The sequence below is a fragment of the Microtus ochrogaster genome, linkage group LG2 (genome assembly GCF_000317375.1).
Source record: "Microtus ochrogaster isolate Prairie Vole_2 linkage group LG2, MicOch1.0, whole genome shotgun sequence".
NCBI classification, from domain to species: Eukaryota; Metazoa; Chordata; class Mammalia; order Rodentia; family Cricetidae; genus Microtus; species Microtus ochrogaster.
Window position 1 is genome coordinate 43,977,388 of NC_022028.1, and position 15,042 is coordinate 43,992,429.

The 15,042-nt window shown below is 38.0% G+C and overlaps 1 protein-coding gene across 1 annotated transcript in view; it reads left to right on the plus strand.

Annotated features, from left to right (window-relative positions):
- The window catches only part of Pcdh15 (protocadherin related 15), a 1,155,509-nt gene that overhangs the window by 164,757 nt on the left and 975,710 nt on the right, over positions 1-15,042 (plus strand). The window lies entirely within an intron of this gene.

Here is a 15,042-nt window from a genome sequence, read left to right on the forward strand (position 1 = left end):
GAGAGAGAGAGAGAGAGAGAGAGAGAGAGAGAGAGAGAGAGAGAGAGAGAGAACATTGTCAGAAAGGAAGGTCAAATTGAAAAAGAAAAATAAATGTGCCTGGAAAGACCTTGGGATGTCACACAGTTTGAGAAGAAGGGACCAACTTGTCTTGAGCTGTTCGGAGTTTCAACTGGAGATACTTCTGTCAGGTTTCAAATGCATTTTAATGATGACCTGAATCCATAGTAAGAGTCTATTGATAATCAATTCCATATATGTTATAAATTTAGTCTAGATGGAGTATGGTTTTTATGCAACACTGCTATATATATTTCAAGTTGTGTTGTGGAGAATATAGTGACAAAACCCTAATGTATTAGATAAAGATGACCCTTTAAATTGTTACTGCTTTAATATACCCATCTCATTTTGGGGTCAGGTGCGTAGACTAGATGTTCTTGGCAGTGACTACTGAGCCAACATCCGAGTAGACTCCACATATCTCCCCACACGGAAGAGAGAAACAGGAGGATTTGCTCAGATAATTAAAGGCTAGAAGTGACCTGCCCTTCTTATCCAGTAGCCAGGATTGCTATTTTAGCCTTTTCCAAGTGCCGAAGAAGCAGAGTGTGACATTCCTATGGATTACAAAGTAGGAGAGGTGTGCATAGATGAGAAAAAATAAAACAAAACAAAATTCAGGAATACGTGCTGAAAATTTTAAGATTCCCACATATAGATGATTAAGAAATTATACTTTGAGCAGTACTTGGGAATTCTCTTGAAAAACGCCATCACTGATATTCAAATTCTATTGAACTTAGGCTGGAGGAACATCACACAGGAAGACTTGGGATGCAGATGCTGGTGGAACAAAGCCTGGTTTTCAGGCGTTTATGTAGATACTCTTTCTTCTAGTGTGGAATTGCATGTGTGTATGCTATGCACAGAACCAGAAAATAGATTCTCCTCACAAAGGTATGTTATAACTACAGAGCTTTCATTGGTGCCTTTCCTTCCTCATGATGCAATAGAAGATCATCTTTGTAAATCAGCTTTTCATCTTGAGTAGCACAAAACTCTTTTCATATATAAGACTTTGTGCGGGCATCCTCAATTCATTTCCTTGGGGTCACTGAGCCACACATGGAGTATGTAGTTTCTGACCTTTGAGTCGTATGCCTGCTAAACCCTAAGGCTTGAACTAGCATCTACTACTACACACACTGTGTCTAGTTCTTAGTCATCAAATAGTTCATTTTCTCAGCTGTAAAATATAGGTTTCTATTCTATTACTTACATAATAAAGATATCCAGTTCACTCTATAAAAAAGACTCACTCAGAAAATTTTGTCTTACTTTTCTTTTAGGATTTTATAATTCTGTAGTTGTACTCTATTACCTGTAATGTGCATCGGGGTGTTTCAAGGAGACAGCCATTCTTCCGGTGCTGATAAAAAAGGAATATTGCAAAATTTGTATGAGATTCTATAAAATGTGCCTCTTTTGTGACTATAAGTTAAAAACCTCAAGTACTGAGTACAAAAGAAAAAAATCCTATTAGTAAAGTCCATGTAGCATTGATTTTATACTTTTTATATTCAAATGTATTTTTAAAATATTTTTATAAAGCAAATAGGATTTTTTTCTTTACACACATATCACTTTTTAGATTTATTTTACTTTTGTTAGTGGTTTTGTTTTACAAAGTTTAAGAAGTCCAGGTACCTGGTAACTTGTTTATTAAGTCACATTATGTCTAATTGTTTCTCTATAAAGCTTACTTCCATTTCTGTGTTTAGACACTAGACGTTCTATCGTTTTCCAAGCAGAAGGTGCTTATTTTTGTTGACGTAAGTTTTCCATTATTTTATTAGCTTAAAACTACCCAATTCCTTTGTGTATCTGCTGCTGACCCAGGTCTTGAATACAGCAATGGCGAGACTAGGAAACCAATGCAGACAAGAACCTTTACGGGACCTGATTCCGACTTGAGGAGATGGAAGACACTAAATTAGCTCAAACAAGCCAGGCGCGTTTAGGCACAATGGAGGGGTGGTGAGCCAGAAGGATCAGTCATTCCCACTATAATCCTGTATGGATGTTTAACTGTAAAGTCTACTCACACAAGTGGTTTCCGTCCTTTGGTCAGGGTGAGAAACTAAAGAGCAAGGAACATGAGAAAGAAAGTCCAGGGAAATGGCTTCCAAGGGGCCTCCCAGAAGCAGCGCATAAGGACTTGGAACTGCACACTTTCTGAAGAGCGTTTATCATGGGTAACTGACCAGGAAATCCCATAAATACTTTTTGTTGACATAACCCAATGTGTGTGAGTTTTCCTCCTGAGAAGTGATGAAATCGACAAAATTGTTCTCACTTCTATTTATTATTGTCTCTCTTGAGCTCATCCATCAGGGTAAAGGTCCCAAGCTGAGCAAGCCACTCATTTCTCAAGTGTTGAGAAAGTGAAACAAGATGGATGGTTTGGGAAGCAGTGATGGTACAGAATAGGCTTTAAACAGAGATTCTTCCTATCCAAAATAATGAAAAGGAGATTATTTATGCTAGAGAGGAATGAACGGGCTGCTTTCTGAGGGGATTCACTCTGATCTGTACTGACTATGCTAGATGTCCAGTGTGAATAAGATTTATTTTATCCTCATGCCCATTGGATAAGGAGGCAAAATTGGTTTTTTTAATTGGTCCTAGCATGGCACTGGTTAATACATCCCAGCGTCCATCTCAGTGTAAATGGCACTGTGGAGAAGAGGGAGCCAGGGAATGGGAGGCGTATTAAACCAGGGAAGAAAAGCAGTTATACAGTTATTCCCACTGAGAATTTGCCACATAAAGGAGTTAGGTTGAAAGAGCAGCAAGGGAAGAAGCAGTTAAAAACAGAACGATCATAAAAGAATGACCGATTTCTGATCCAGCCATTGTTCCGCAGAGCATGGGGAGCACTGAGGAGAAATACGTCTAAAAGATAGAGCAATGCCATGGAGCGAACTGGAACTAATCTTTCACCACTCAGCATGTCAATTAATCACAACTGCGACAGTTTCAGGGTTCTTAGCTGAAAGATAAGAACTCCAGAATTCACTTGGAAAACACAGAGATGGATTGCTTTGCACCATAAACTCTATTTTCATTCTCCAGTTGTTTACAACAGGCTTAATGATTGGCTGACAAAAATGATACATGAAGAATATTATTTTTGATAATACATTTTAAAATACCATTCTATGTATGAAGGAATCCTCCAAATGCAAACATGGTTGAGTAACTTGCCACATGTCAATCTTGATTATAATATGACTACATCACATTAAGGGGTGTTGTTATGTGAACTGACTCACAAACTGGTGCATTCCTGTTCTAGAGATCTTACCCTCTGTTGGCTGCCTCAATGTGGACCCAATTAATTAAAAATAACCCATGCTCCCCACCCATTGTGGAGGAATCGTCTGACCTGCTGTTCCTCTCTAAAACCAATAGGCAAGTCACAGATGCTGGTCATATGGGGTCAAGCAGGCTTCTCATTTGCAGTTTTCCATGTGGATTTGCCTTCTTAGATTAAGAAATCCTTTACAGTTTGATGTGTGGGGATAGAGTCTTCCATATGTAAAGCCTCTTCCCTGGAATTCTGTACCTCAGAGTCGTCAAAGACTGTTTAGCCCAACTGTTACTATATTTACTGTCTGCTCTTCATGAACAGTTTCAGCCATGTGTAGGATGTCAGCATATGTCTGACCTCTGGCTATAGGTCATAATATTAGTGCAGAAGCTACAGTTTGTGTGAAAGTATTTCTCATGCAGCTTTGAACTTTGACGAGAATCTACCTTGTGTTGTGTGAATACCAGCAGACTGAAATAGGATTTAGTTTATAGAAATAAGGTATTCCAGACATCAAATATCCATACTTTATTTCCCTAGGCTTTTTCCACTTTCTTTTTCTACGCTCCAATGAGCTAATCAGGCAACAGGAAGTTGCTCTACGATGTGAGAATGTGACACAGCCTTTAATTTTATCCATGTAATCACATCCCCCACCTGAGAAAGGTTGATTTCCAGAAAAATCAATTGCACTAAGTACCCAAGACATGGATGCATATTTCCTTAGAGTCTTACTGTTTTAATCTCATGAATCCAGATAATGCCAAAATATATATCTTTTATGTAAAATCACATTACCACGTTAGCTTATGTGGTATTTGTGCTATTAACCATGGCAGATATATGTTACTTTTCTGGTAGAATTTAGATTGAATTTAAACCCTTCTCTAATTTTAAAATATATTCTGTATTCTATGATGTATTGTAGGGCTTTTTTTTGTAATGCACCAAGATAATGAAGCTAAATTTAGTTTAAAATAAAGAAAACTGAAAAAGGCTGGTTTTCTATGTAGCATAGTCCAGTACAGATGTCCTCCTGTTTTTTAGTAAATGAAACAACACAAATAAGCTGAATGCTATAGAATAAGGTAAAACTAAGAATTTCCCATATTGCTTCCCACATGGAGTTCCTTCTTTTCGGAATTATATGATTAGGAAAAAATAGCCCAGACTATAGAGCTAACCTTGGGAAACTATGCACTTCCTGTACTTGGAGGGGGATATGAATAATATGTTCTAAAATATTTAATACAATATTTTATAATTATAATCATCAGCTTTAGTATAACAAACAGTTTGTGCTTTGATTAATATAATATAATCTGCCACTCATAATAAAATTAGGATACATATTAAAAATGAATTGTCTGAATTCCAGATTTATTATCAGTAACTGGTAACTGGCAATTTGATTAATGTAGTTTTATTCAGATATAAGAATTAAAAACTTAAAAAAAATCTTTGAACATTTTGAAATCTGTACTTGAAATAATTTGTATATTAAAGTGAGAGATAAGCACATATGTATACACACAAGTATACACACATGTATACATACATACATACATACATACATACATACATACATACACGGGAAATGTGTAAGTTTATTTCTAATCCCTGTAACAAAGGGATTGTGGATAAGAAAACTGAGTCTAGTTGTTGGGTAATCCTGTTTATTTGACCATTTATTTTGCTATTATAATCTTATAAAATCTGCTACATGCATATTCTCAGTTAAAATGTCAGCATAGCCCAGTTTAAGGAACTGAAGTATAAAGATGTAAGATGATTATATGTGTGTAGGTGTGTGTTTATGTATATGCATGTGTGTGCTCGCATGCCCATGCTTGTGTACATGTGTGTGGATGTCATTGTATAACAATATTGAAGAGTGGAGAGAGTGAAGGGACATGGGAGGAGTTGGAGAATGGCTGTAAACAGTACTCATGTGAGAAATTCTCAAGCAGTAAGTGTGAAAAGAGATATGATCCACCTGAAGATTTAGTACTGACAGCAAGTACGTGATAAAGCCTGAAAGTTCTGCACTTCTGCTTCCTAGAAGTCACAGATCCATCCCAGATGGTGGAGCCCAGACATCAGTACTTTCAAAACCTCTTCCTAGAACTCTGATTTATCCCTAAGTTTGAGAACCACCCATCTGAAGAAGGTAGTGAATTAAAGCCATATTTCAACCTTAAGGTAATTCAAATCTGAAGATAGCAGGACAAACCAACCCCCGGGCAAGGTGTCTCTGAACTCAGTAAGACCCTTAGGGTTTCCATTTTGAAATGGACCAAAATTCAATATAAACAAAATGCATCCATGTTCAGATACTTTACACTATAAATATTTTTTATAATTGCCACATATTTCTTAAATTAAAATATAAAAAATAAATTATATTACATAAGAAATTAAAATATGCTAAAAATAAACCATTAGAATGTACTTGCTAATGAACACGAGCTAAACCCGAACTCTGCTTTATTTTCCGATGTTGGTTACATCATTGTAAACATTTTATGTAGACACATCTGGGATAAGCATGGCAGTTAATTTTAGAATAATCCTTATTCCACAGTATTTCAAATAATGTTTATATTGTTTTATGTGATCAGCAAAATCATCTTGTTTACCCACAGCGAAATAACAGATGTTTTCTCGGAGTGAAGGTTCCTATATAAAACTATTAGACGTGTCCCCTTTCTGACATAATTTGGCTGATATGAATCAAATGTACTCTTTCCAAACTTCCTGCAGAGAGTTTCAGCACCTTTTGAGAATACTGGTCTTTTGTGAACCGAAAGAGTGTCTGCCAATGTTTATTTTTCAGCCAATTTTATCCCTTAATTATATAAACAAACAAAGTCCCTTCCATACTGAATGCGGGGACCATTATTGATGCCAAATATTTTAGCTACAGTCTTGTTCAGATTCATTCTCAGTGCCTGTCTCTAGAGTTTGGGGTCGAATGATCTTATAGTTTAGCTGAATACCCTATTTTGATATTTGAGACTGTGATGGCTTCTTTGGGACATACATTTTTACTTTCATCGTCACTGTTAACTTATTTGCACTTTGATTGTTATTGTTAAGGAGGTCCCCTTTATTAAACTGTATATATTCTAGAATTCTTTATATGACAGTGCTTTGCTGAGTCACTCTAAAATTTGAAACTTTTAAAAAATCTATTTTAATGAAGAAGACATCTGTGTGTCTGTTCTAAATTGTTCAAAATTAGATTTATGAATTTGGATAAGTCATTGAGCATGTCAATTCTCAATCATGTAAAAAGATAATAGAGCATATTATACCCAAGTTCTCTTTTGACTGTGTTTGTGTGTGTGTCTGTCTGCATGCATGCATGTATATATCTACGTCCATCTTACCAAAAAGATAAAATTTGAGAATTTTTTTCTGCAAGAGTTTATAAAATTATGATGAAAAACATAATAGGTGCAAGGTTTCCTCTCTGGACTAGGAGGTTACAGATATGTAAGGGCAGAGCAGAAGATGATCTGCCTGTGCCATGTCTAAGTCAATGTGCATGAAGAAACAAATAGGTCATACACAGACACATTGGTGTCTCAAACTTCAGAGAAAAAGTAGAGGCTACAGGACTCAGGACCAGGGTGCTTAGCCTCTCTCAGGCTTCTACTTCCAAATCCATTTTCTAACGATAGCAACCAGATCTCTTAGAGATGTGCTGCCTCTAGGATGCAGTCAGTGGTTTTAGAAAATGATGGTGGAGGATATAGCTTTTCCTGGAATTTGCTAGTTCAAACAAACAAAACTGTAGAACAACCTAATAAGTACTGATGAGTTCATATCAAAGACAAAGAGCCACCACCTGAAAGAGGCCCCAGTAACTAACTTGGAACAACTTGAGCTGGAAGAGTGGACGTAAGCACTGGAGTGTTTGTTACAGTTATTGTCCAGAATATAAACAACATGCCTATAACCCCAGTTATTAAGTGAAAATGATTAAACTGGTAACTAAGCAAATGAAAAAGAGAAACCTACCATGCAAATGCATCTGTGTCTGTATACCTTAAGGATGGGCCACGCTTGGAATGTCTTTTCCAAATAGCTTTTGGAAAATCTCCTGGAAAAATGGAAGGTTCTTGAGAGAACACTGATAGACTGAGTGTCACAGCAGCATCCTGTTATCTCATGGGCAGCATGCTGACATACCGTGTGAGGGGCACAGCCCTTTATGTCTGTTATTCTCCTCCTTACAACCTGCAGCACCAGGTGTGTAAACTAGAAAACTCCACATTCAGGAATAAAGCATCAAGGAGCAGGCAGAACTTTTCAAGACCCTCCAGGTTATCGACAAGGGAAGTCTGAGAAACTGTTCTAGCCAAGACGACTCTGAGGAGACACTGATAATACAGTGGGGTCTCCTAGGTGACTGTGGAACAGGAATGAGATGTTTTGTCTATTAACTCAGGAAATTTGAAGACACTGTGATTTTAGTTAAAAATAGTTTTAAGTGTGGGTTCAAGAGTCATAGCAAAACATTCCAAGGTGATGTTTCTCATGGAGTTGTGGAGGCTCCGTGTCCCCTAACCAATGCTCCTAAAAATATGAAAAGACTCTAGGAGAAAGCATAAAATGTTAATGTTATAAATTCCATATGCCCAGGCTGTTGGAATGTACCTTAGGATTTCTGTGTCTTTCCAAGTCTTGGTTTAAATGCTTGAAAGGAGTCAAAGCTCATTCCACAAGGTCTTCCCATGCATCTTTGTTCATCTCACAAGGACAGACCTGACAGAGAAGCTTCTCACGGTGAGGTAATTGTCATTATCCACTTAAATATAAACATGTGATGATTCTCCAACTCTTGGAAAGGAGTCTGTACTCTCTATTTTTAACCCTGCGTGTGACTGCCTTCCCTAGCTAGCGCTTCATCCAAGCTTTATTAACCCCATTAATTTTCTATTTTGTTCAAGTGATGCAGACACAAATGAGCATTGAGAAAGTGAGATAGCAAAACTGATCTTATCAGAGATTTGATTTGGAACTTAGCAACAGTATTCGATTTTGAGGATTCTGAGGATCTTTTGAAATAGCCAAAAAATAAAATACATGGAAGCGGTGCTTGCTGGCTTCTATAAAGTAGTGGGTATGCTAGAACATTCATGTTGCTGCTTCTGTTTGCCCATCTTAGCTGACAGCTCTTCTCTCTCTTTTTTTCCTCTGACAGCATGCTGACATGTTATAGACTTTCCTCACCCCATTCACTCTCTGCAGCGCTCCCTCGGGGGCCTGAAATGTCAGCCTTTGACTCTGAAAGATATAGACTCATGCCTGTGAGTCCGTGTCTACTGCATACACTCTTAGTCAAGCTGTTCGGATGTAAATATGCAGCAATGTGAACACAGCCGTAAGACAGGAATTGGGCAATTTATTTTAGCAGCTTAAGTTCTTAATCTAGCTAAGTGGCCTGCCTCCTGGAGTTCCCACGCAGGGTCCCTGCACTCTAGCCTGCATATTTACCGTGGTTCAGCTGCAAAGAACAAGGGTGATATTAACATTGAATTCATTCTCCCAAACTACACGGCTTTGCCACAGTGTATTGATTAAATTTAGCATAAGTACTGTTTGATAATATGGTAAATTCAGTGTACCGAGGTATTTAATACTACTTCATTTCAGTGGAAGGGGGTTCGATTTGAGGGAGAAAAACGTGACAATTATTTCAACTCTATATAGATACACACATTTGAAACTGGCAACAAAATTTTTTTTATTATTGAGGTGTGTGTATCTGTGTGTCTGTGTGTCCGTGTGTCCCTTGGAGTCCAGAAGTTGGCACAGGATACCCTGTAACCAGAGTCACAACTATGTGGGTGCTGCTAACACAACTCTGATCCTCTAGAGTAGCAGATTAAGCTCTTGCACATTGAATCCTCTTCTCTAGCCGCCTTCTTCACATGGGGGGGGTTGATCATTTTATGGTCTTTGGGTCTATAGGCCATCTCTAATACACACTCACTGTACATGCAGGATTATATGGAGAGTTTAACCCATTTGTTCTTATCAACTCTATCAAACCTCAACATTGCTTTGTCATACATGAAAATCCTGTGACATTCCTCTACCTGAGTGGACAGGTGAACAAGTTTCCTCTGGACCTACATAGAATGAATGAAGTGAGCTTACTGATCTCTTTTTCCCTTGCACAAAATAATACAAGAAAAAGGCAAGGAGATGCAAAGTACATAGGATTCAGAGGGAGAGAAAAGATGTGGATGGGAACAAATTGTAGAAATGATTGTCTTTACTCAATAGAAGATGCAGCCCTGGGCAGTTAGTATGGACCCTGGAGCTGCAGGGAGGAATCAAGGGACCATACTCAGCTAATGTCCTGCCGATACGGACAGGGGAAAACCCGGCTTTCATGAATTCAGTATGACAGCAGGGACTGTTATCTGAGAACAACGTTTGTCAAGAGCAACAGAAAGAAATGCCTTTGCCTTGGTGAGACATTAGGAAAAAGTGCTAGTAACAGCTGTCCATTGCATAGGGCACCCTGCTTCTGGATATGCAGGGGAAACAGCCAGCCTTTGTTAAATATAAATCGGCAGATTGTTCCTTCTATAATTAGATGCTACAGCCACATGTATCTTAAATAATAGCTGGAAGAAAAATGAGTAGAAGCCATATTTAGTTGCTCGTAGGAATGGATTTTAATGATCCAAGCAAGCAAAGACTCAAGAAACCAAGCCAAAATGAAGCCCAAATCTCTGCTTATTAAAGAAAATATCCAAGTGTATTTTATGGAGTTATGTTTCTTGAAAATCAGTACTTCAGTCAATGTAGCAAAAATCCTGAGGCTCAAGAGAAAGGAAGACTTACTGTTTTATAAAACCTAAAAGGCTAAATGAAATTCAATGTAAAGTGTGTATGTATGTTGTTCATATATTTCTTTATATGTGTTCGAAAACATTGCTCAGAAGTTGCCAGTTATGTTCCTAGATGCCTTACAATATGATTATCCAAAGAGAAGTCAGGACTCTTCATAGATGATATCACATGCCGTAGAACATGAAAGATGATCTTTCAACTGTCATAGGTTGTATAGATCATAAACTACCTATAGGTTTACATTGCGTGCAAAGGTTGATTGGCACATATAAAGATATCAAACATTTTTAAAAACCTTTGAACTGATAGCCTTCTATTTAAAGAAGTCATTTAATATATTATAAAGGATAAAACATTAACTAATTCAATTGGAACGTGTAAAGTAAGGAAATTTACCCCAATTTTGATAATTAGATCCACATTTTCCTTCAAAGTGGGACACATTAACCAAGGTGACACTTGGGCTGCCTGTAATATAACAAAAAACGACTATGGGAAAGCCTATAAATAACGCTACCAAAATACTACAGTCTTGGATCACATTTGTTAGCATCTTGTAAGTCATTTGGACATTACTCAACTCCCCTTCTGCCACCATTTTAGTTAATGGTATAAAGTTAAAGACTCAAATACAAAACAAGGGAAATGATCTCCCTCCTATTCTAATATCAACATAGTTAATCATAAGGAATATTACCAATTCTCATAACTGCTTCCAGAAATAGTCCATGTTCACAAGGGTGTCTCTGCAGGTGTGTGTCTGTCCCTTCTACACATGCGTACATAATGAGAAAATAAAACTCACTCATGAATAGCACTGGGTGTCTCAGAACAGCTCTGAAAGATTTTCTCACACACTGCTACACGAGTGCAGCTTTTCTGCAACTCAATGTTGATTCTATCAGTGCTTATTAATAGCGCAAGATATTTTTTATTTTAATTTATTATTAATTTACATGCCAACTGCAGTTCTCTGCCCCCTTCCCTCCTTTCACTCCCCGCATTTCTTCCCACCCCATGCTTCATCCTCCCCTGAAAGTGTAAGGCCTCCCATGGTGGCCTGGTGCATGAGCTGACTTTTTGGTATCCATTCCCTATGGTGGGATACTTTACTCAGCCTCACTGCAGGGGGAAGGTATTGGTCCTTCCTTAACTTGATGTGCCAGGCTTTGAATAGAGCATCATTTTAAGAGTCAAAACTCTTAACTATAGTTAACTTAATAACCATCTTTTTTATATAGAATGATTTTAAGCATGCATTGTAATCCTGGAGTTACAGAAGTAAAAACTGAAAAGAAAATTGTTAAAAAAAAAAAACCAAAAACCAAGAAACCCCCAGTGTTTTAGATTGTAGGTACTGCCTATGTTTCTTTCTAGAAATTTCAGTGTTTAAGGTTTTATGTTGAGGTCCATTTGCAGTAGGGTTTTGTGCAGGGAGAGAAGTACAGGAAAAACTTTACGTACTAAGTATGGACATTTAGTTTTCTCAGCACCATTTGCTGGAGATGCTGCCTTTTCTCCAGTGTATGTTCTTGTCATTTTTGTGCAATATCAGAGTGCTGTAGTTTCAGATGCTCCCGTTTAAGCCTTCTGTTTTACTCTATTGGTCTACAGCATGTAGATGTTTTGTACCAATATCATGATTTTTTTATTACTATAACTCTGTACTGACTTAAATATTTTGAACAATCCCTGTATCTGTGAAATAAAATGAACATATCATGGCAGGTGATCTATTTTATATACGCCTGACTATTGTTGGAAAGCTCCCTACTGATGATTTTTGTATCTCTGATCATCAGGTTGGCCTATAGTTTGTTTTATTTTGTTTTGTCTTTACTTGGTTTTGATATTAGAGTAATACTGGATTTATAGAAGAAGTTTGAAAATGATAGTTCTGTTTATATTTTTAAAATAATTTAAGAAGTATTGTCTGTAGCTCTTCTTTGAAAGTCTGGCAAAATTCTGGTATGACTCCATCAGGACCTGGGCTTTCCTTTAATCAGAGGGATTTTATTACTGCTCTAGTTTCCTCATTGAGTTTGTTTTGATTGCTGATTACTTCATGGTTTAGTTTTAGTTATCTGGATGAAACTAGAAATTAATCTAACTCTTTTTGGTTTTTCAAGTTAATGGAGTACAGGTTTTAAAAACATTTTCTAATAATGTCCTGGGTGTTTTTTTTTTTTTGGTTATCTTTTTGTAATGGAATACAGGATGTCATGTGAATGGATATTTCACGGTATCATTCTCTTTAATTGTTTGTTTGTTATGTGGACATTTTAATGAACATAGAGCTAGGATATCAAAATATTGGGTATGTAACTGTGCCTGGATGCGGCAAAAACTTAGGAGCATTAAGCTGCAAACACTGAGATGTTCAGGAGTGCTTTGAGTCTTGAGACTTTGTGGTGAGCATTAGTTGCCTTTATTAAATCACCTCTGAGTGTCGAGCCTACTGATCATCATGTCGTTAGTAGTTTAGCGGTAGAGGATGAGAGGGTGTGGAAGGGTGTTCTCAGAGGTGTTATTGTAATAGCTCGAAGAAGACTCCTTAGAATTACCCATGAGCAATAGTTTAGGGTGGTCCAGCTGTTCCTCCCATCCATCTCAGGTGATTATCAATATGGGCAAGGGTAACACAACGTGATCGTGATCAAAGAAAAATCTGGTGCTTCGGACAGAGTTCCAGAACAAGCTTTCAATTCCCTGTCACTTGTTCTTCTAGACATCAGTCCCATGAGCTCTGGTGCATTTGACTCACAAGGCTAGAAGGACCAGGGAAATATCGTGTTTTCTGGCTTGAGTGTTTGGAAAAGGAGGACAAAAGTATCCTGACCTTGGACTTGGTTCCTTAGCCTCCAGGGCTACCAGAGTGCGCGCTACCAATAAAGAACCTTCAGGGATTTGGATGTAGCCCTGTTGCTGAACAAAGGGTGGAATCTGTGCCAGGTGCTGATCTTTGAAGGTTAATCGCCTCCATCCCAATCCCATGCCCTCACGCCTAGGCAAGAGCCTTTCTAAGAGAGAGACAAGGCGGAAAGATGGCAATCCACAGAACACTTTCTCCTGTTTATAATGAAAAAAAAATGGACAGCCAGAGTGAAGAATGATGAAGACCAGCTTCAGTTTCCTCCTCTTTCAATGTTACCTAATCGACATGAAATAACTGATGCTTCCAGGTCACACAGAATACAATTAGTTTATGTTAGGTTTTGGGATGCTTGTGCACTTTCTCTGTCAATCCATTGAGACAACTGTCTTGCCTGGACTTTTCCTGCAGTGGCTGCATGGCTCCCTGGGGAACTATTGCAGAAGATGCTGTAGACAGGGTCACAGTCCTGCTGAGGAAGGTAAAACTCTAGGTCTCTGCCACCCTCCATTGACAAAAGCATCTACAGACTCAAATGAAAAGTGCAGTTTCCATGTCATGAGAGAAGCTGTAAGAAATGTATAGCTTTGTTCTGTCTATTGAGACTTTTACGATAGAAAACATAAAGTTTACCAAAACCCCAGTGTGTTTAAAATGATAAAATAACCATTACGTTTTACGTTTTTGTTGAGAATTTTAGCATTGCATTTTTCTCTTTGATGTCATTTTGATGACAAAAGTGACACTTTTTTCTTTGATGATACAGGCAATTATTGACAAAAGGAAGGTTGTTTTATGTCAGGCTGCCTGACATGCACTGTATTAGCTATTGCTTTCTACAGAAACTCACCAGAAGAATGCGCATGTTTTGTAAACGGAGTTGTTAGATGGGCTTGCATGATTGTGCTTGAATAGTTAACAGTGGCCATGTGCAGGCAGAGGTGGCTGAGAACCTGGGAACTACTCCTTTCGTGAGGTTGCCATATATAAACAGTTGCCAACTGGAACAGAAAATCTGGACTTGGTTGGAAGGTTGTGGGTCTTCATTTCATGCTGGAAAGCAGAAGAGGCTGAGTGCTGACATCGGTGGAAGATAGAACAGCATGAGTGATGAGCACACCAGGCAATGAAGGCAGCAGTGACTTTTTATAAAACTCTCTATCTCAGCTTTCCTTTGGCAGCTGTTGCCCACTGACTGAGCAGGTCTGTTTCTCTCAGTCAGTGCTACCTGGGGATATCATCACCTACACAAGGAAAGGTTTATCTCCCAAGTGATTCTTAATCCTGTCAAGATAACCATCAAGATCAGCCATCCCATTCTGTTTCCTGTTGTTCCCCAGACAATGGCTCTGTGTCAGGATTGTAAAATGCTGGTTTAAAGTTGTGACTTAATTCTGGACTACAACTTCTATTCATCAGTAGCTTTGCCCTTCTTTGCTCCTGTAACCTCAAAAACGCAAAAAGAACTGGTATCTGTTAAGTAGTCCAGACCTGCTGGTAAGTGAATGAATGGGAAGAGCATAGCTCAAGCAACTGACTTTGAATTATAAAGTTGATTTTCCTGCATTCGTGTTTCAAAACTCATTTAACCCTTTAAATATTTTCTTTTTAAACCAAACATCATGTAGAGACCAATTCCTAGCTTACATTCTAAGAGAGAATAGTTTCTGGTTAATATTTTATCCTTTTCCTTATATCGAAACATTCCTCAAATAAATGAAACTGCAACATAGCTAAGAAAATTTCTTTCCTACCTTTCTTCCTTTTTCCCTCCTTCCCTACTCTTTCTTTCTTTCTTTCTTTCTTTCTTTCTTTCTTTCTTTCTGTCTGTCTGTCTGTCTGTCTGTCTGTCTTTTTCCTTCCTTCCTTCCTTCCTTCCTTCCTTCCTTCCTTCCTTCCTTCCTTCCTTCCTTCCTTC